At 38.1% G+C, this 21,865-nt stretch overlaps 1 long non-coding RNA gene across 1 annotated transcript in view; it reads right to left on the bottom strand.

The window, feature by feature from the left end:
* LOC117077215 overlaps positions 1-13,116 on the bottom strand; it is a 39,628-nt gene extending 26,512 nt beyond the window's left edge. Inside the window, exons 1-2 of the long non-coding RNA XR_004434700.1 lie at positions 13,025-13,116; positions 11,916-12,106 (exon numbers count right to left, since the gene is read on the bottom strand). This is a non-coding gene — a long non-coding RNA (uncharacterized LOC117077215). The remainder of the gene's footprint in view (positions 1-11,915; positions 12,107-13,024) is intronic.
* Positions 13,117-21,865: the final 8,749 nt, after the last annotated feature.

The following is a 21,865-nucleotide window of genomic DNA, read 5'->3' on the forward strand; positions in this document are numbered from 1 at the left end:
AGAGAGTTGGAGCCAGGATTATGACAGGACAGGACATGGACATGATATCTGTGAGTTTATTGCTGAAGACTTCAACAAACAGCATCTGAGTGTTCAAGGATGACTACAATGCAGAGAAGTAGAGAATATGCCAGAGTCACAAGCCTCTCAAGGGCATGGGTTTTTCACTTGGGTGGAGGCATATGCGTGTGCAGAGAAATGTGCAATAAAGATGAGCAAGCCTGGCCAGGAGTGGTGGTTCACACCTGTAATCCCAGCACTTTGGGAGGCCGAGGTAGGAGGATCACCTGAGGTCAAGAGTTCAAGACCGGCTTGGCCAACATGATGAAACCTCATCTCTACTAAAAATCCAATATATATATATATATATAAACTGGGCATGGTGGCATGCACCTGTAGTCCCAGCTACTCAGGGAGGCTGAGGCAGGAGAATCGCTTGAATCCAGGAGGCAGAGGTTGCAGTGAGCCAAGATCGTGCCACTGCACTCCAGCCTAGGCAACAAAGGGAAAGTCCATCTCAAGAAAACAAACAAACAAAACAAAAAAAAAAAAAAACAGGCAAGCCTAGCTCCCAACCAAGGCCCTGTTTTATCCCAAGACATAACTTATTTGACTCAAAACAAGGAATAGAAATGAACTTATATAATGTTCTGGAAATTTTTTATTATTTAAGTCAAGAAAATATATGTATGCTTACTGCTTCAAATATTTCATAAAGAAACTCCTACACATTTCAATATTTCAAATAAAAACAGCTGTGATTGGACATCCTGTCAATGATCTAGATTTTGGAAGACTGTATCATATTAGCTCCAAACTTATGGAAGAATTTGGATGGAAAACAAATCTTTTAAATGATTTCTATCTCTTAGAGCTGTGAATGCATGTTTCACTGCTTTCCAAAACCCCCAATTCATTAATTAGATCCCAGCAAATAAAAGGGAATTTCCCCTCATCTTGGCAGGTTTCTTTTAAAATGTTCTGATACAGAGGATAGAACTCATAATAGGATTTTTTAGCCCACTCAGTGGAAATGCATCTTGGAAATAATAAAGATTACAACCACCTAATCTTTCAAACAAGCTTCTTCATCTTTTCCTGGACTAGCTAGCACCCATTTGTCTTTCAATTAGAATCTTTAAAGGATAACTTTATGTTTTAAACTTAGGTGCTTTATGTTATCAATTCAGTTTTTTAAATTATGTTTATGAGTCATCTTTTCCACAAAACCATTTTTACCCTTGATCTCTATAAACACAACTGTAGCTAAATTAGCCTCTTTTATGTTTGCATAAAGTAAAGGATTCCAAGATCACAGGTTTTTCTTCAGAATCACAGACAAAAATAGAAAAATTAACTCACATATATAAAAAATAAAGTTTATAGTTATAATTGATAAGATATGAGTGAGTTACTTTTCCTACCATACTCCCATGAAAAGAAGAGACAGGCATTTGGGATAGACAGTGCCAAAAAGAGAAAAAAACTAAACTCTAACTCATTACATCATCTTTCTCCACAGTTCCCAGGAAAAGGCACCTCCCAACTCAACACAAGGGAGTTTATTTGGACCTAGGATTTGCTTTTCACATACCCCAAAATCCTCAGTGTCAAATAATCTTAGGCATGTGTGAAAATTAGTGACTTCATACTCCAGTCTGAGCTTCGTTTGAGATTTTTTAAAACAAGTAGTGAGGACAGACACTCCAGGATTCCAAAAGGCCTAGGTATCAGTCAAACAGATTCTGCCGTCTTTCATAGTTGCCTACCTGTAATTCCACCTGCCACCCTCGCTTTACAGCTTGTTCCTTGCTAACAGATCACTGCCTAATGTTGCTACACATCCAGTCTCAGGTGAGACAATGACTGCTCCATGGCCTCCCAGCTTCTCTTGCATTTGAGGGTGCCAAGAGAATGCAACTTGAGCCAATGAGGCATAAAGCAACATTTGCTTGAGGAAGTTGGTGACTTTTGTCTTCCTGAAGAGAGAGGTTGAGAATGATTGGATGTGCTTCCTCTTTCTTCTGTCAATGTGGACAAAATATCTGGCACATCTTGTGATAAAGATGCAGCAAACGTATATTTATATGATCAACAAAGTAAGGTAGCAGAACAAAAGAGGAGAAATCAATGTAATCTCTGATGATAACTTGAGCAACTGAACTGATACCAGAAAAATCTCACCTCTGGATGTTTTGTTTCATAAGCAGAATAAATGCCTACTTACGTCAGTCTTTTAGGTGGACTTTCTGTTATTGGAAACTAAATAAATTCACAAGGGATGCACCTTTTATTGTTTTCTCACATTGGGCACATCGATTTTAGCACTCTGCTTGTTAGGTTTCTTTTTCTCCTTTTTCTTTTCAGCTGTCTGAGCAGATCTAGACATTTTTTCCTAACCCAGTGCCCTGTGGAAAGTGGTACTGAGGATGGGTTCCATCAGCTTTAAGAGCTGTGCTGGTCCTTGCCCCTTTCTTCTCCTGGGACATAAGTTCTTATGGGCAGTGAGGGGAGTCATAGCTCCCTACTTTATTTGAAGTAGGCTCACTGGTCAGGTCCCACATTAAACCTCCAACTTGAATGACTTGAGGCTGGAAAATTCTTACAAAAATTTTGAAAATGCATATTTCATTCTTTTCTGTAATAAAATATATCTTCCAGGAAAAGGGTACACATTAATATTGGTGTAGCTTATTAAAAACCTTAGTTAACAGAGCCATTATAAATTTATCCTTTTTCTAAGAGAGAAGAAAAATTATCATGTATAAGTTTATAGTTTGAAGGCGCCTCAAGCCTCTGAAGGGGAATATTACCAAAGAAGTAAAATCAACCTGTCCCTTAAGGAGCTCAAAAAGGAGAGCCATGCCACTGGGGAAACTGGTTTCATTAAAACAAGAGGTAAAAAGCAATGTTCAGAGGTTCCGGAGAGTCCGGAGCTGTACAAAGCAAAAAGAGCAATGCAGAGGAGAATTGCAGTGGGAGAGAAGTAGCATGGGGCAGGATGCCTTCAAGTCAGGTTAGGGTGCAAGGCGGCTGGTACAGAGGCCTACGGGAAGCCAGTTGAGATCTTGGGGCTTTCAGAGCCTATAGGTGATGTGCTCGGGGGCATGGGCAGAGGCCTGATGATTGGTCGCTTCTCCTACACAGTAGAGTTGATGCAAGTCCTATGGGAAATCTTAGAAAGAAACATGATCTTTTCTCTTGTAACACCCCCAGTGCCTAGTATACGTGCAGTAAGTGTGCTGATAAACATAAGTGCTGTGTCCTAGTTTTGTTTTGTTTTTTTTCTCCAACCAGGTAAGTGCCTTAAGAATGGGAAGCATCGGCTGGGCGTAGTGGTTCACGCCTGTAGTCTCAGCACTTTGGGAGGCCGAGGCGGGTGGATCACGAAGTCAGGAGATGGAGGCCATCCTAGCTAACACAGTGAAACCCCGTCTCTACTAAAAATACAAAAAATTAGCCGGGCGTGGTGGCGGGCGCCTGTAGTCCCAGCTACTCGGGAGGCTGAGGCAGGATAATGGCGTGAACCCAGGAGGCGGAGCTTGCAGTGAGCCGAGATCGCGCCACTGCACTCCAGCCTGGGCGACAGAGCGAGACTCTGTCTCAAAAAAAAAAAAAAAAGGAATGGGAAGTATCTCCATCCAGACAAGTGTCTTAAATAGCTTTCTAATTTAATTAATTACTCATTCATTTATTTAGCATTTACTACGTTTTTAACTATATAAATACAAGGAAGAAAATCGAAATGAACGTGATCCCATCTAGATAATCATGGAGAAAGTTCAAACAATAGACAGGTACAAAATAAAATGACAATCTTTCCTATCTCCCGCACTCATTCTCACCAGTGATAATCATTGTTAACAGCTTATTTTGTGTGTGCCCAGATCATTTCCTTCCCTCACCTAAAAAAAGTATACATCTAGCTGTGTTCTTAATCTTATCTAGAGAATGCCAGCTTGCTCCTCAGCTTTCTAAAATATGTACATATGTCTTCCACAGCGACTCCAAACACAAATATTCCAAGGTCTCATTGGACAAGATAATCCTAAATTATCTAGGTCCTTGGAAACTTTATTGAAAAAAATGATATTTATCTGGAAGAGGTAAAACTTATTATGATCTTTGAATAATCTTAATTTCTATACTTACATCGGGAAAGACATGAGATGAGTACAGATTCGAACATATTTATTTCTTTAGCCATTCACTCAACCATCTTTATTTGGTTGCTCTGTGAATCTAGGATGTGAAAACCAATGGTCACTAACATCATAAAAAGAGAGATAAACAGCCATTGTGCTAACTCCTGACGAAAGTCCACAATACTGCCTATGAAGTAACCTTCCCAAGAAGTCAAACCTGAATCTCGTTAAGGTGATCTGAATCAGATCACCAATTTAGAGAAAATATAAATGCTAAAGCAATACGTTTAACACACCACAGGAATACAATCAACAAAATCCAAACTGTTGGAAACACCATAAAACAAATAACTTGACTTCTTCAACAAATAAATTGATGGCAATAAAGAGATGAGTGAGAGTCTACATATTAAAAAGACACAAAATATAACAACCAATTCAATTCATGAACTTGATTTTGATTGAAGCAAACAAACTGTAAAATAAATAACACAAGGACATTAGAACATTGGCTATTACCTGATGATCTTTAAGAAAATGTTTAGTTGTAGTTATGATTTTTCCCAAAGTGCTGCTTTTCCTTTAGCAATACATACTGAAATACTTATATAAAATGATATGATGTCTGGAGTTTGTTTCCAAACACTTCAGGAGGAAGGAGGAAGTAGATGGAATGAGATTGGTCATGAGTTCTAAATAGTTAAAACTAAGTGACAGCTACATGGCTGTTAATTCTGTCCTATTTTTGCATATTTTTGAAATTTTCTACAAAAAAATATAGTTACAACAAAAGGAGCATACATAAACCATTACATTGAAATAGTCACAGATCAAATAAAAATTGAAAATTAAACTCTTAAAACATAGTTATTTTGCTATAATATGCTATGTAGTTATTTTTTACCCCAAAGGTACCTTTTAGAACTTAGACCAACAAAGTTGAGTAGAGTCTGTTTATAAAAACTAAATGACTACGTAAATCTTTATAGAATTTATTCTAATTTTCCAAACATTCTGGTTTTTTTTTTTTTCCTCTCAGTTCACATTAGTTGGGATATTAGAAAGAGCCAATCAAAAGAATTTGGGGATGTGGTGGCTCACGCCTATAATCCCAGCACTTTGGGAGGCTGAGGCGGGTGGATCACAAGGTCAGGAATTCAAGACCAGCCTGGCCAACATGTTGAAACCCCGTCTCTACCACAAAAATACAAAAATTATCTGGGCATGGTGGCATGTGCCTGTAATCCCAGCTACTCGGGAGGCCGAGGTAGGAGAATTGCTTGAACCCAGGAGGCAGAGGTTTCAGTGAGCCGAGATCATGCCACTGCACTCCATCCTGGGCGACAGAGAGACACTCCATCTCAAAAAAAAAAAAAAGAGAGAGAGAGAGAGATTTGAGGCTAATCAGGGATAATGGCAAGAAACCAAGAATTCTGAAGAGTAGGTGTTAAAGGAGGTCTGAGATAAAGCTGAAATAACTTTAGTAATTTATGTAAATGATACAATGAAGCTAAGAATAGGGAATGTGTATGTAATGGAGTCAGGTTAATTAGAAGGAGGGAAATGATTTCAGAGGAGCACACTGAGTTCAAAATTGGAAACGAAACTAAAGGAAGCCAAAATGTAGACATTTTCAGAGAAGTAAATTCTGAGAGAAAAAATCAAATGTTAAAGGTATTGGAAATTTTGAAAGATGAAGAGAAGAAAAATGCCAAGTTGTCCTGTAAATACAAAGGTTTGAAGGATGACTTATGGGCAGACAGCAGCTATTTCAGAACTCTTCAGGCTGAGGGTGGAAGAGAGGGTTGAAATGCCATTGTATGAAAGGCTGACCTCTCTGGGGCCTTAACAGAAGTCTTGATTCAATTGTCAGAGTCACTATGTAATTTTTCAGCAGGAGCCTAGATGGAGAGAAGTCTACAGCAGAGCAAAAATGGATAATGCACATTTTGTCTTTATTGCACCATGAATGAAGAAAAAAGAATCCTGCTTCTCCCACATCCACTCATGCAGACCCAAAAACACTCAACATAGACTCAGCCATATTCTCATCACATCAGTTCTAGATATTGAGACTACACAAAGCATATGGCCTTTGACTTCAGGCAGACCTCAAATCACATCCTAACCCTGCCACTCACTAGCTGCATTAATGAAATAATAATCCTTAACTTCTCACCTACCCCACAGGGTAGGTATAAGGATTAAATGAGATATAAGTTACAAAGTGCTTAGCCTAGATTCTGGTACATTCTAACCGGTAGTAGTGATTATTCTTCTTAGGCTGCTATAAGAGGAAGAATCTCTGATCAGACTCAGAAACACGGTGAAGGGTTGCTAGGAGAACTTGAATAACTGCTGCCATTGAAGCCAGTGGTCTACATCTCAGCAACCTCCAATGTCTCTATGTGGGTGACACCCAGCATACTGCTTGGGGAGATCCCACTAGAGATAATATTAACCACACATTCAAAAGAAACTTTCCTATATGGTGTGATTTGGGGAAAACTCAGACTGTTCTCCAGTTAGCCCGCCATAATGCCTAAAATTCTCTCATCAAGGACAAATTCCTTTGAGGGGAAAGATCCAATAAAAGATGAGGAACTTTTCTAAAACATTAACCATAATGCATATTATATATTTATTTTTAACCCCCAGCACCTATCATAGTGTCAGATAAAGAGTAGGTGATTAATAAATTATTCTTAAAATTTCACTGGATAAGTGTATATCACAAATACACTATGCCTCCAACACTGTGCAAGGCTTTGGGGAGGCAATAGGGAACAAAATAGGTGAAGTTATTGCCTTTACTGAGCTTCTGATCTAGTGAATAAATGAATTAATTCATTAGTGAAGTAACAATAGAACTGTTTAGATGTTTGGACCATATGACCTTAAATTTTTGCTAATGTTTTACAATATTCATTGATTTACCTCCCACTGTAATTTGTCACAATTGTATTAACTACTCTAAAATGCAGAGCAGTGTATGGTGACCATGGTGGTTCATGCCTATAATACCAACACTTTGGGAGGTCAAGGTGGGAAGATTGCTTGAATCTAGGAGTTCAAGTCCAGCTTGGGAAACATAGTGAGACCCCTATCTCTGCAAAGAAATAAAAAATTAGTTGGTTGTGATGGCACACCCTTGTAGCCCCAACTACTCAAGAAACTGAAGTGGTAGAATTGCTTGAGCCCGGGAGGTAGAGGCTGCAGTAAGCCATGATGGTGCCACTGCACTCCAGCCTGAGTGACAGAGGAAGACCCTGTCTCAAAAAATAATAATAAAATACATAGCAAATAAATATGGTAAGCAAAAAGACCCAAAATTAAGTTTTCTTAAAGTGCATTTTAAAATGTCGAACACTCGCCTCCTTTCATGTAGTCTTATTCTATTCAGACAACTGTTTCACCAAGTAAGCCAAATGTAGTTACGTTCAGATGCCCTGAAGGATTATTTTCCAATTTGGGGATATGCTCTTCGCGAGGACTTATTGATGACTGAGTTGCCTAAGCTGGACTTGAAGAAGAGGGAACAAAAGGCTTAGGCAGAGATAATAAAAATTATTCTGAAACATAAATTGGGTGCTACTTTCCCCAAAACCGTTGAAAAAAATAAAGCCCAAAGAAGAGGGCAATCTGTAGGGAAAAACTGGGAAAGCTAATGAAGTAGACCAAAAGACTAAGGGTGTCATTAATGCAAAACAATACATTGTTTAGAACACACGCAAGATTATCTAATTTTGTGAAGTTTGTGCTTTTCATTGTCTTCAGCTATTTTATAATTCTGTAGAAGTAGACATTAACCTGCAGAAAACTGATAACAATGCAACTAATTCTTGGTTAGAGGCATGCAAATAAACTCTGTCCAGTGGAAATTCAATCGACTTCCCTCTCCCACTGTTGAAGAAGCTAGCTTTGCATCTATTAAGCAAATTTAAATCAGCCTTTCTGATGAGCTTGTGTATTGGTTGGCTGTTTAAATTCTCCTTTGTAGCAACCCATTTTAACAACTTTTCCAGTTCCTCCACTAATTAGTGAGTGAAATAAAAATGTTGACATGTATCTATTTTATATTTGTATGAGTCATGATTATATCCTCTTTTATCATTTGTCCTTTACCAATAGTATGCAAACCAAGTGAAATATCCCCACTGTAGTCTTTATAATTCCTTCCTCTTAAAAGAAATGAAGACTGAGACAAGTTGATCCATAGAAAGTGATTTGATCTAATAAGATCAAATAGCATACATAGAAATACAATTCCTACAGACATGGATTTGATAAAGCAATCATTTTACCTTCCTGAAAGGAGTATAAAAGGGCATTTCAGAAGTCCTGGAGGATTTATACCTTGCCCGCAGTGGAAGAAAATAATTATATTAGCCTCAAACCATCACCACAGGCTCATTTCAAATAACTATGAGGAACTATAGCCATATAAGCCAGTAGGTACTTAGTATTGTATAGATCTATTTAGAGAGGATCATTTAGAGAAATGAATCAAATTTTATTAGTTTGAGGACAGGAATTTCAGTTCACCAAAAATTATGTCCCTATCTAAGCATACTTTCCTTACTTCTAGAAGTTAGCAGTGCCCACATTCTCTTCAGTCCCTTTTTCATCACATAATAAGGTCATTCTAAAAGTGGAACGGTATTTTTTTTAATGTGTTCATAACATCTGGTTTGCTAAATCTAACATAATTTATATTGCTGCTCAATTCCCATTATTGTGTCATTATTCATGGGTTGGTTATTGCAAAACTTGGACTTGGCTAATGATTTGAGACTGGCCATGTGACAGGTCTGAGGCAGTGACTCTACACAAGAAACAACATGTGATGAGGCCCAAAGACACATGTTCTCTGAAAGAAAGCAATATACTCAAGTTATATGAAACTCAGGTCAGACTTTTAGAAATGGACTTTTGCAAATATAAAGCATATAATTCCCAAAAGATGATCCTCTTATAGGTCTGAAGATTCAAAATGTTATGAAAGAAATAAACATGAATGTACATAGAGATGTGGAATATGTAATTCATTAACAACCATACTTTTCTCATTATATTTAGTAGAAACAAAGCTTCACCAAGGGCCTAGAAACCCAACTCACTACAGTCTACAATGAATTATTCATCTATGTAATGTGTAATTTTACCAAATGACTTCTAAGACCCCTTTAAGCATATAGAAAGTATATGTTTTTCAATTTTTTCATACTTTTCAGTTTTTCATAAAACTTCAACACAAGTGAAAATTTTTAGACAGTGGATTTTGAATAAACAAAAGAAAACTTTGAATTCAAACTCATCCAGGAAGATTTAGACTTAACAGTAAGATGAGTTTATTATTTAAATCATTTTTTAAAACAGGCACAATCAAGATAAATGATAGAAATCTTAGTAAAGCCCTCTGGAGCCTGACTAAAGGAGGCAGAAAACAACTTTGGCACAAATGTGCTGAAAGATGGAGTGAGGAAGATGTGAGCTCAGTCAATGTTAGATAGGCCAAGTCTAAGGTGGAAATTCCACCAGGTACTGGAGCTCATGAGAGATGTTAGGGCAGGAGATATAAAATTGAGCTCTAAAGCCATAAAACAGTGAACAGAGGTAAACAAGCCATCCAAGAATTTCAGAGAAGGACTGAGAAAAGATGAAGGAAAAAACAACTGTACGCTTCTCCAAAGCCAAGAAAGAGAGCGAAGGTTCAAGCACCCCGAAAGATAAAAGCGGAGCTATATTCATGCTCCACCAAATTTGGCAACAGGCTCCAAAAATTATGGAATAATGGAGATTTTCCATTAGCAACAACAACAACAAAAAAGCTACTATAGTCCTTGCTTCCTGAAAGTTAAAGATAGTCATTCTGTATTTTCACTCAGAATCAGAGGTGTAATAAATTTTTCTAGATTGGACAGATATATGTGAACTCTTGTAACTTTCTACTGTACAAGATCAACCTGGGAGCACCTGGAAAAAAAGTGTGCTTTCTCTCTTTTATTGATTTTTTACAGAGATGATTTTAACCAGAAAATACAAAATTGAGATTAAGATTTAGCATGCTGCAAAAACTATGCATCTACAGTCAAAAGTGTTGAAAAACAAGATCTTTATGAGACAAACATGATGTATTTTATATAATATCTATAAAATATAAAAGGCTACAGATTCATTCAAGGCTAGTAAATAATGAAAGAAAACTAACCACATGCAAATGCTAAAAGAGTCAGAGATAATCATGAAAAACTGTGATGGTAGTTGTATTTAGGGAGCAGTGAGAAGCAGGTTTTTAAAAGATAAAATGCAAAGGTTTCACCTGTACAGTTTGGTAGCACAGGGAAGAGGTTAGCAACCCTGAAGAAAATAAAATTCCAGGGTTTAGACAGGCTACCTGAAGACATTTACAGAGCATTATTTAAACAGACGGCAAGCTCTGTTGCTGCTTAGCTGCTGTTTATTCCCAGAATCTTCTTCCCCTAGCTAGGTCACCATAAGATCCAAGCAGTGCTTGTACATAATTATTCTCAAGGCGACCACACAACAGAGAGCTGGAAATGCGTCCCGGTTGAATAGTGTTCTCTTGATTTGACAAACGCCCTTTTGCATCTATCTGCACATCCTCCTGTAACATTTGCAGGCGCTGAATTGTGCCAAAGAATTTTGACAAATGCTCAGGTGCAGTTGGTAGCTTTTCCTTTTCTTTCTTTTTATATTGGGAGGGGTGGGGTATAAGAGGTGGGGAAATGTGCTAGGGTGCCACAAGTACCATTGTGAGCCTTAGAATGTTTCCCAAGTAGAAAAGAAGTAAACATCACTAGAGACAGGATTTCTAAAGCCGTTGTGCTTGTTAAAAAGACAAACAAAGACTTATGGGGGCAAAAATAACAAACCAGCTCTCAATTCATTTTCCAAATCCTTCTAAGGGTTTAAAATAGTTAAACTAAGGCCGGCACATCTTTAACTACTAAACAACACATTCCTTATCTAGTTTTTATGACTCCTCACACAATTTATATTCCTGCTAAGAACTCTGTCTGGCTTCTTCCCCAAACCCATGCCATACAGGAGCCTGGCTCCATGGCAGCCCTCAGGGTCCAGGCTGTGGGAATCCAGGAAGGTAGGGCTATTGTAACAAGGTTCTGCCAGTGGTGAAAGCCCTTTGGCCAAGAGCATTGTAGGCAGCGCATTGTATGAATTCTGTCTTGTCTTGACAACCTTGTGTGATCCTTAACATCAGAATTTCATTACTATGAATATAAAATGACACACTCTTTTAAAACACTAATAATCTATTAGAATTTAAGGCAATGTCAAGCCACAGCATTGAGAAGAAAAAGCAAATCTATATGACACTCCAGCAGAGTAAATATTGAATATCAACACAGTACAATTTAAAGGCCAAAACTGATTGTGGTTTCACCAACAGCCAATCGTTTTACAGACTACTTCATACCAACAAAGCTTAGGGTGTATCTAAGCATATGGCAGCACTACTAAGAAATATTGTCCCTGTTCTACATCGTCATTGCCCTAGACAACAGATGACATCCCACACTGCCATGTCTGCTCCCAATTCTTGCTAAGACCACTTTATCACAGCATCTCCTGTACAAGTCTCTTTCCTACATACTCATTCATTGGATCCTTGTCCCATTGGGAACACACTTTATTTATGGAGAGGAAAAAACATGAAAAACATGGTTTAAAGTCAGAGAGCCAAAGGTTGAAATCTCAATCCTACCACTTAGAAGATCTGCTGCTCACCTTCTCAGATGGCATTATCTGTCACATGTTCCCTTAAAAAGTCAAAGATCAGGGATTCTGGGATGAGCAGGGGACAGATTTCCTGGTGACTCAGGCACTGTCTCTATTCTCCAGATGGTGATGATCTGAGCTTCATCCATACCCTCCATTTTGGTTCTTGCTAAGGGGCTACTCACTCTATGCTACAGAGGCTCTCCAGCAGTCATGTGCAATCAAAAATAAAAACAATACATTTCTTATTAATAGCATTTCTATTTGGCCCTAAATTAAACTGAAGAAATTTCTGGCCTCTGTTCTGCTGTCAAATAATAATGCCACTATTTGCACAGTGCTTATTATATGCCAAGCACTTTACACACAGTATCTCATTTCATCCTAACAAGAACACTGTGGAATAGGTGCTATTCCTCATCATTCTGCAGATGAGGAAATTTGGGCACTGTGAGTTTGCATGACTTGCCTATGTTAAAAGGCTATCCAGTGGCTGGACCTAGATTCAAATGCAGGTAATCTCTACCCTGAGCCTGAATTTTTAACCACTCCCCTCTACTAACTCAAAGTAGTAGTACTGGGCTGAGAAGAAATGCCTTCTCACTGTTCACAGTACGAAATGGAAAGAATGGGAGGAAAAAAAAATAAGAGAAGAGCACAGTAAGAGAAAAACATTTTATCAAGAAGACTTAATTAAAAACAGGCATTATGAACAGATCAGCATGGTAATACAGGGAGACAAAGCATAAAGCATTTTAGGGACTTAACTAACAGCTAAAGAGAGAACACATCTCCATAATTTTATAATTGTCAATGTGTGATAATCTTCCAAGTTTTAAGACAGTGCTTATCAGACTGTACTGTAACTATCACTTTTCACATTTATTTCCCTCTTATACTAAGAATGTGGTCAGAGTCCTTTTCATCCTTGTATCTACAGAGCTTAGCCCCATGACTGGCACCCAGCAGACAATCAAATAGTGTTGGATGAATGAGTGAATTGAATACTGAAAACTCCATTTAGTGTTCATGGGTGCCAAACATTTAAGGATTTTTAGGGAAAAAGCAAACCACAGAGGCCTGAGGCAGTAAAGTGCCTTAAGGAAGAAGATCTTTACCTGGATCATGTAGAATGAGTGGTATTTTAACTTCAGCTAAGGACTGATTGAAAGATGACAGGGTGTTGTTTTAATGGCATTCCAGCTTTTCTCGACTAAACTTGCCAATTCTAGGAACAAATGCTTACAAATGCAATATTGTTTTCTTTTATGAGCTAGGTTGAATAATCCTGGGACCAAAAGCTGTGAATAAAAGATAGTACATTTTGGCAAACTATAAAAAAGAAAGGTGCTAAAGTAAAACTAATTAGAAAGTGTATGCCAAGAAAAAAATCAAGAATGTTTTTCAAGAATTGTCCCTTCATATAATTGCCTATGGGCTTTCTATTATCTGGTAAAATATTGCAATATTCCAACAGCCTAATTTAGATTTCTACCACTCCCTAATCCTAACAGGTGTTTAAAGAATTTCATGGTCTTCTGATTACTACTTTAGAAACATATTTCCATAAATAATACACAGTGATGTTGCTTTGGCACCAACATACATTTTCAGAGTTACTCTTACCAAAGAATATTGAAATTATAATAGAAGATAATCTATTCTAACCTAAGATGCATACTCAGAACAAGCCATCACTCTTCTGTATTTCTAATACATCATTTTCTTCATTAGATTTTGCTAGTACAACCTTTCCACCCATATGCATTCTTTAATGACATAAGTTTACATTCAATTGATTGCTTATGGCAATCAATTCCTTAAAAGCTACTCTTGAGTTAGGTGCCCGAGTTTATATATGCATCATAATTTTCAGAAAAAAAAATTTTAATTGTCATAATCAGCCATGCACATAGAGTTAGAAAATTTAGGAACCAAATTGGAAGAGATAAGGTAGAAATTTATTACAATTGTTTTATGTCTTTATTAACATAGATGGAATCATTTTCAGTGCCAAAATTTGGGATGTTTTAATGATCATTAATTATTTCATTCCATAACATTTACCTTTGAAAACATGTTGGGACTCTGATGTTGAATTAAACTACAGCTGGGTTCTTTGTTTGTCATGTACAACATTGATATTTTGATGAAGCACGGGCATTCTTTGCATATAAGTTTAGTATTGCTGCTGTAACAAAGTAGAACAAACTTTGTGGCTTAAAACAACAGGTTATTACAGTTCTGTAGGTCAGAAGTCTAGTACAGGTCACACCAGACTAAAATAAAAATGTAGGCAGGCTGGAGGTTCTAGGAGGTAATCTGTTTCCTATTCATTTGGATTGCTGGTAGATTTCAACTTCTTGCAGATGTAGAACTGAGATCCCCATTTTCTTCCTGTCTGTAGCTGAAGGTCTTTCCCACTGCATTCTTTGGCTCATGGTCACCTGCCTGCAGCTTCAATTCCAGCAAAAACAGGTACAATTGTACTCATGACTCATCTTTTTGACCCAACATTATGCCTTTCTTTTCCACTTTTAGGGACTTGTATGATTAGATTGAGCCCATGTGTATAATTTGGGATCATCTCCCCATATCAAGGTCCTTAACTTTAATCATATCCCCAAAGTCTGTCTTTTTATTTTTATTATACTTTAAGTTCTGGGATACATGTGCAGAACATGCAGGTTTGTTTCATAGGTATACACATGCCATGGTGGTTTGCTGCACCCATCAACCTGTCATCTACATTAGGTATTTCTCCTAATGCTACCTCTTCCCTTGCCCTCAGCCTCCAACAGGCCCTGGTGTGTAATGTTTCCCTCTCTGTGTCCATGTGTTCTCATTGTTCAACTCCCACTTATGAGTGAGAACATGCCATGTTTGGTTTACTGTTCCTGTATTAGTTTGCTGACAATGATGGTTTCCAGCTTTATCCATGTCCCTGCAAAGGAAATGAACTCTTTTTTCATGAATCTTTTTTCATGTCTGCAGAGTGTATATCCCATGATGTATATGTGCTACATTTTCTTTATCCAGTCTATTATTGATGGGCATTTGGGTTGGTTCCAAGTATTTGCTTTTGTGAACAGTGCTGCAATAAACATATATGTGCATGTGTCTTTATAGCAGAATGATTTATAATCCTTTGGGTATATACCCAATAATGGGATTGCTGGGTCAAATGGTATTTCTGGTTCTAGATCCTTGAGGAATCACCATACTGTCTCCCACAGTGTCTTCAACACTGGTTGAACTAATTTACAGGTCAACAAACCCAAAGTCTCTTTTAAGAAATTCACAGGTCCCTGGGAGTAGGGTGTGGACATCTTTGGGGGTCATTATTCTGCTTTGCACACTTCTTCAGAATAATTTTGCATTTTAAAATAAAAATACACCAAATTGAAAAGGAAACAAATATACCTAAATATAGTTAGTGAAAGAAATGTTTAAGCAAATTTGTGGTTTAGTTATATGTCCGCATCTTCACTAATGCTTTAAATAATAAGATCAAGTGGTGAGTCTACTAACCCTTTTTCAAAGAGTTCAGCATAAATGATACTTTAATTTATTAGAAAAGAACTATAAATGTAATATGAAAATACGTGTGAGTTCCATTGGTAACAATGTCACAGCTACTGCCAATACTATTGTGCTTTGTTGCTTATGCTTATAATTGAAAAACATGATAAATTTCAGTTTTAAATCAGTTTAAAAAAAGAAAGATGTATGTGCACCCCTCACTCCCAAAATTACAAAACTCCTGAGTTTTTAAATCCTAAATTCCTGGTACAGAGATTCTAAAGTTCTGAATTAATCTTTTTTTTCCAGTATATTTTAGTGCAAACTTCTAAGGCAGATATTTTTAGATTGGGCTATACAAAATGAAAACTAGTGACTTTTTAAAAACCCATCTGAGAACATAGGTCCCAGGCAAACTAGAACCCAAAGCCAAGATCATCTGCAGCAAAAGCCATTGGAACAACTAACTAGCAGCAACACTTAGATGAAGCTTATCCAACCCATGGCCCAACGGGCTACATGCAGCCCAGGATGGCTTTGAATGAATCCCAACACAAATTTGTAAACTTTCTTAAAAGATTTTTGCGATTTTTTTTTAAGCTCATCAGCTATCGTTAGTGTATTTTATGTGTGGCCCAATACAATTCTTTTTCTCTCAATGTGGCCCAGGGAAGCCAAAAGCTTGTACATTCCTGACTTAGATGGTAATTTTGGTGAATTGATGGTGATGCTAGAAATCTAAAACAGAGCAAGGGTGGTGAAGATTATCTGATGGGCTCATCAGTAGACTCAACCCAAGGAAATGATCAGTGACAAAATTTTCAGTGAAAAATCCATTTACTTGCCATTTTTAACTCCTAGAGGCCACCTGCATTATGTGGCTCATGGACTCAACCTATTTTCTGAATGAGGAGCACCACATCTGCAAACCTTTCTTTGATTCTCTGGACTCTGTTTCCATCATCACATCTCCTTCTCTGATTCTGACTCTTCTGCCTCGCTCTTGTAAGTATCCTAATGATTACATTGGATCCACCCAGATAAGCCAGGATAATCTCCCCATCTCAAAATCCTTAACCACATCTGCAAAGTGCATTTTGCAATTTAAGGTTAAATATTCACAGATTCGGGGCATTAAGACATGGACATCTTTGGGGGCCATTTTTCTGTCTACCACAACCAGCAATGAATAATTGAAATTTAAAATTAAATATATGTATATATATATATATATATATCATTTATGTTACCACTCCCCAAAATAAAATAGGTGTATGTCTAACAATATATATGAGAGTTGTATGTGTAAAACTACAAAACTCGGATGAAAGAAATCAAAGAAGACCTAAATAAATGGAGAGATATTCTATGTTTATGGATTAGAAGATCCAATATTATGAAGATGCCAAACCATTCCAACTTGATCTATAGATTTAATGCAATCCCAATTAGAATCCCACTAAACTATTTTCCAGAAACCAACAAACTGATTCTGAAGTTTATGTGGAAAAGCAAAAGACCCCAGTGTAGCCAACACCATACTGAAGAAGAACAAACCTCGATGACTTGCATTATCAAATTTCAAGGCTTGCATAAGACGCAGACTGTGATCTTGGCAAAAGAATAGACATATAGTTCAATGGAGCAAAAAAGAAAGCCTAGATAGACCCACACAAATACAGTCAACTGTTTTTTGACAAAGTAGCAAAAACAATTCAGTAGAGAATTTTTAAAAAATATAGTGCTGGAACAATGGAACATGCACACCCCACAGAAGATGAATCCAGACATAGATTTATACTTTTCACAAAAATGAAGTCAAAATGGACTGTAAACCTAAATGTAAAATGTAAAGCTTTAAAATTTCTTGAAGGAAACACAGTAAAATCAAAATTTTTCTCTATGATAGATACTGTTAAAACAATGCAAAAAGAAGCCAAAGACTTGAAGACACTATTTTCAGAACTCTGATATTGGACTTGTATTTAAAATATACAAAAATTTCGACAATAAGGAAACAACACAATTTTTAAAAATGAGCAAACATTCACCCGGGAGGCGGAGCTTGCAGTGAGCTGAGATCATGCCACTGCACTCCAGCCTGGGCGACAGAGCGAGACTCAGCCTCAAAAAAAAAAGAGGATACATTTAAAAAAAACAAAATCATGTCCTTTGCAAAAACATGGATGCAGATGGAGGCCATTATCCCAAGACAATTAATGCAGGAACAGAAACCTAAATGCCACATGTTCTCACTTATAAGTGGAAGCTAAAGATTGGGTACTAGAGAACATAAAGATGACAGCAATAGACACTAGGGATGTTAAAGGGAAAAGGTTGGGGCAAGGGCTGAAAAACTACCTATTCAATACTAAGCTCACTACCTGGGTGATGGGATCATTTGTACCCCAAACCTTAGCATCACTCAATGTATCCATGGAACAAACCTGTGCATGTACCCCATGAATCTAAAATAAAAGTTGAAGTTATTTTTTAAATGGGCATAATATAGTATTAGAAACCTTACCAAAGGAGATATACAGAGAGCAAATAAGGATAGGAAAAGACAATTTGTCATCAGATAATTGTAAATTAAAACAAAAATGAGATACCACTATCTATCCATTAGAAAGACTAAAAATCTGAACTGACAGTACCAATTGCTGGTAAGGGTGGAGAGCAACAAAAACTCTCTCAATCATTGCTATTCAGAATACAAAATGGTGCAGCTGCTTTGGATGACCATTGTGACTTCTTATAACACTAAATATAGTTTTACCATATGATCTCGCAATTACACTCCTCAGTATTTATCCAACTAATTTGAAATCTCATGTCCATACAAAAACCTGAATGTAAATGATGACAGCAATTTTATTCATAATCACCAAAAAGTGAAAGCAACCCAGATGATCTCTAATAGGTGAATGGATAAACTGTAGTACACTCATAAAAAGAATATTATTCAGCAATAAAAAGAAATAAGCTACAAATTCACATAAGGACATGAATGAATTTTAAATACATACTGCTAAGTGGAAAAGTTAATATAGAAAAGCTATATACTGTATGATTTCAATTTTATGACATTTTGGAAAAAGTAGAACTATGGAGGCAATAAATGGATCAATATTTGCCAGGGATTTAGTGGCAGAGAGGGATTGAATAGGTGAAGCATGGGATATTTTTTAGGATGTAAAACTATTCTGTATAATATAATAATTCTGAATATAAGACATTAAACATTTATCAAATCCAGAGAAATTTACAACACAAGGAGTAGGCCTTAATGTATATAAATTTTTAAAAACTCACTGAAGAGATTGGGGACATCACAGGATTGAATCAACCTCACTAACGGGGATGGTGGAATAAAGTGCTGACCTAAGCAATTTTTGAAAGAACAAAGGCAAAAGGAACTATAGTTAACACTGTACTTTCAGTGATAAAATCGATTCCTACAAAGCTACAGGTTAATAATTCTTAAGCCAATATACACTTATATTGGAACTGAACAATTATATAAATGGATGCTGGATGGTGAGTCAAGTGGATGATGGAAGGGGAGGTTGAAGATAAGCAAGGGGACAAGGCCATATGTTAATGAATTATAGTTGGAGACATCAATATGAATCAATGTTTAGCTTAATAAAGACAGCTACATACGGAAATATTTATAGATACATGGGCATTCATATACATTTATAGGTCTCCTTGCTCTGTTAGCTAAGAAGGCCTAGAAGCAAGGAGACCCAGTAGCAAAGAACAGACCTAGTATCCTGACCTTGATTTCTAACACCATTCTTTAATCAAAGGAACCAGAACTCCATAGAGAAATGGCTGACTCTAGGACGGGGCAAAGAACATACTAGATGAGCCCTGAGCACCTTGAAGTACCGAAACAAACAAAGAAACAAAAAGACAATGATGTGGCTATACCAAAGGGATATAGGAACCAACTGGAAAAGGTCCCAGTGGCCAAACCTGGAACAATCTGAGTAATAAAGTAAACCAGAAGGGCGGAGCAAGATGGCCGAATAGGAACAGCTCCAGTCTCCAACTCGCGGCGCAAGCAACACAGAAGACTGGTGATTTTTGCATTTTCAACTGAGGTACTGGGGTCATCTCACTGGGGAATGCCAGACAATCGGTGCTGGTCAGCTGCTGCAGCCCAACCAGTGAGAGCTGAAGCAGGGTGAGGCATTGCCTCACCTGGGAAGCGCAAGGGGGAAGGGAATCCCTTTTCCTAGCCAGGGGAACTGAGACACACAACACCTGGAAAATCGGGTAATTCCCACCCCAATACTGCGCTTTAAGCAAACGGGCACACCAGGAGATTATACCCACACCTGGCCAGGAGGGTCCCACGGTCATGGACCCTCCCTCATTGCTAGCACAGCAGTCTGCGATCTAACTGCAAGGCAGCAGCGAGGCTGGGGGAGGGGTGCCCGCCATTGCTGAGGCTTAAGTAGGTAAACAAAGCTGCTGGGAAGCTTGAACTGGGAGGAGCTCACAGCAGCTCAAGGAAACCTGCCTGTCTCTGTAGACTCCACCTCTGGGGACAGGGCACAGCTAAAAAACAACAGGGGAAGGAGCAGAGGCCTGTGCAGACCCGAACGACTCTGTCTGACAGCTTTGAAGAGAGCAGTGGATCTCCCAACATGGAGGTTGAGATCCGAGAATGGACAGACTGCCTGCTCAAGTGGGTCCCTGACCCCTGAGTAGCCTAACTGGGAGACATCCCCCACTAGGGGCAGTCTGACACCCCACACCTCACAGGGTGGAGTACACCCCTGAGAGGAAGCTTCCAAAGTAAGAATCAGACAGGTACACTCACTGTTCAGCAATATTCTATCTTCTGCAAACTCTGCTGCTGATACCCAGGCAAACAGGTTCTGGAGTGGACCTCAAGCAATCTCCAACAGACCTACAGCTGAGGGTCCTGACTATTAGAAGGAAAACTATCAAACAGGAAGAACACCTATACCAAAACCCCATCAGTACGTCACCATCATCAAAGACCAGAGACAGATAAAACCACAAAGATGGGGAAGAAGCAGGGCAGAAAAGCTGGAAATTCAAAAAATAAGAGTGCATCTCCTCCTGCAAAGGAGTGCAGCTCATCGGCAGCAATGGATCGAAGCTGGTCAGAGAATGACTTTGACGAAATGAAAGAAGAAGGCTTCAGTCCATCAAACTTCTCAGAGCTAAAGGAGGAATTACGTACCCAGCGCAAAGAAACTAAAAATCTCGAATAAAGAGTGGAAGAAATGATAGCTAGAATAATTAATGCAGAGAAGGTCATAAATGAAATGACAGAGATGAAAACCATGACACGAGAAATACGTGACAAATCCACAAGCTTCAGTAACCGACTCAATCAACTGGAAGAAAGAGTATCAGCAATTGAGGATCAAATGAATGAAATGAAGCGAGAAGAGAAACCAAAAGAAAAAAGAAGAAAAAGAAATGAACAAAGCCTGCAAGAAGTATGGGATTATGTAAAAAGACCAAATCTACATCTGATTGGGGTGCCTGAAAGTGAGGGGGAAAATGGAACCAAGTTGGAAAACACTCTTCAGGATATCATCCAGGAGAACTTCCCCAACCTAGCAGAGCAGGCCAACATTCAAATTCAGGAAATACAGAGAATGCCACAAAGATACTCCTCCAGAAGAGCAACTCCAAGACACATAATTGCCAGATTCACCAAAGTTGAAATGAAGGAAAAAATCTTAAGGGCAGCCAGAGAGAAAGGTCGGGTTACCCACAAAGGGAAGCCCATCAGACTAACAGCAGACCTCTTGGCAGAAACTCTCCAAGCCAGAAGAGAGTGGGGGCCAATATTCAACATTCTTAAAGAAAAGAATTTTAAACCCAGAATTTCATATCCAGCCAAACTAAGTTTCATCAGTGAAGGAGAAATAAAATCCTTTACAGATAAGCAAATGCTTAGAGATTTTGTCACCACCAGGCCAGCCTTACAAGAGACCCTGAAGGAAGCCCTAAACATGGAAAGGAACAACCGGTACCAGGCATTGCAAAAACACGCCAAAATGTAAAGACCATCGAGGCTAGGAAGAAACTGCATCAACTAACGAGCAAAAAAACAGTTAATATCATAATGACAGGATCAAGTTCACACATAACAATATTAACCTTAAATGTCAATGGACTAAATGCTCCAATTAAAAGACACAGACTGGCAAACTGGATAAAGAGTCAAGATCCATCAGTCTGCTGTATTCAGGAGACCCATCTCACATGCAGAGACATACATAGGCTCAAAATAAAGGGACGGAGGAAGATCTACCAAGCAAATGGAGAACAAATAAAAAGCAGGGGTTGCAATCCTAGTCTCTGATAAAATAGACTTTAAACCATCAAAGATCAAAAGAGACAAAGAAGGCCATTACATAATGGTAAAGGGATCAATT

This window comes from Trachypithecus francoisi, unplaced genomic scaffold (assembly GCF_009764315.1).
Source record: "Trachypithecus francoisi isolate TF-2019V2 unplaced genomic scaffold, Tfra_2.0 Lachesis_group0, whole genome shotgun sequence".
Lineage (NCBI taxonomy): Eukaryota > Metazoa > Chordata > Mammalia > Primates > Cercopithecidae > Trachypithecus > Trachypithecus francoisi.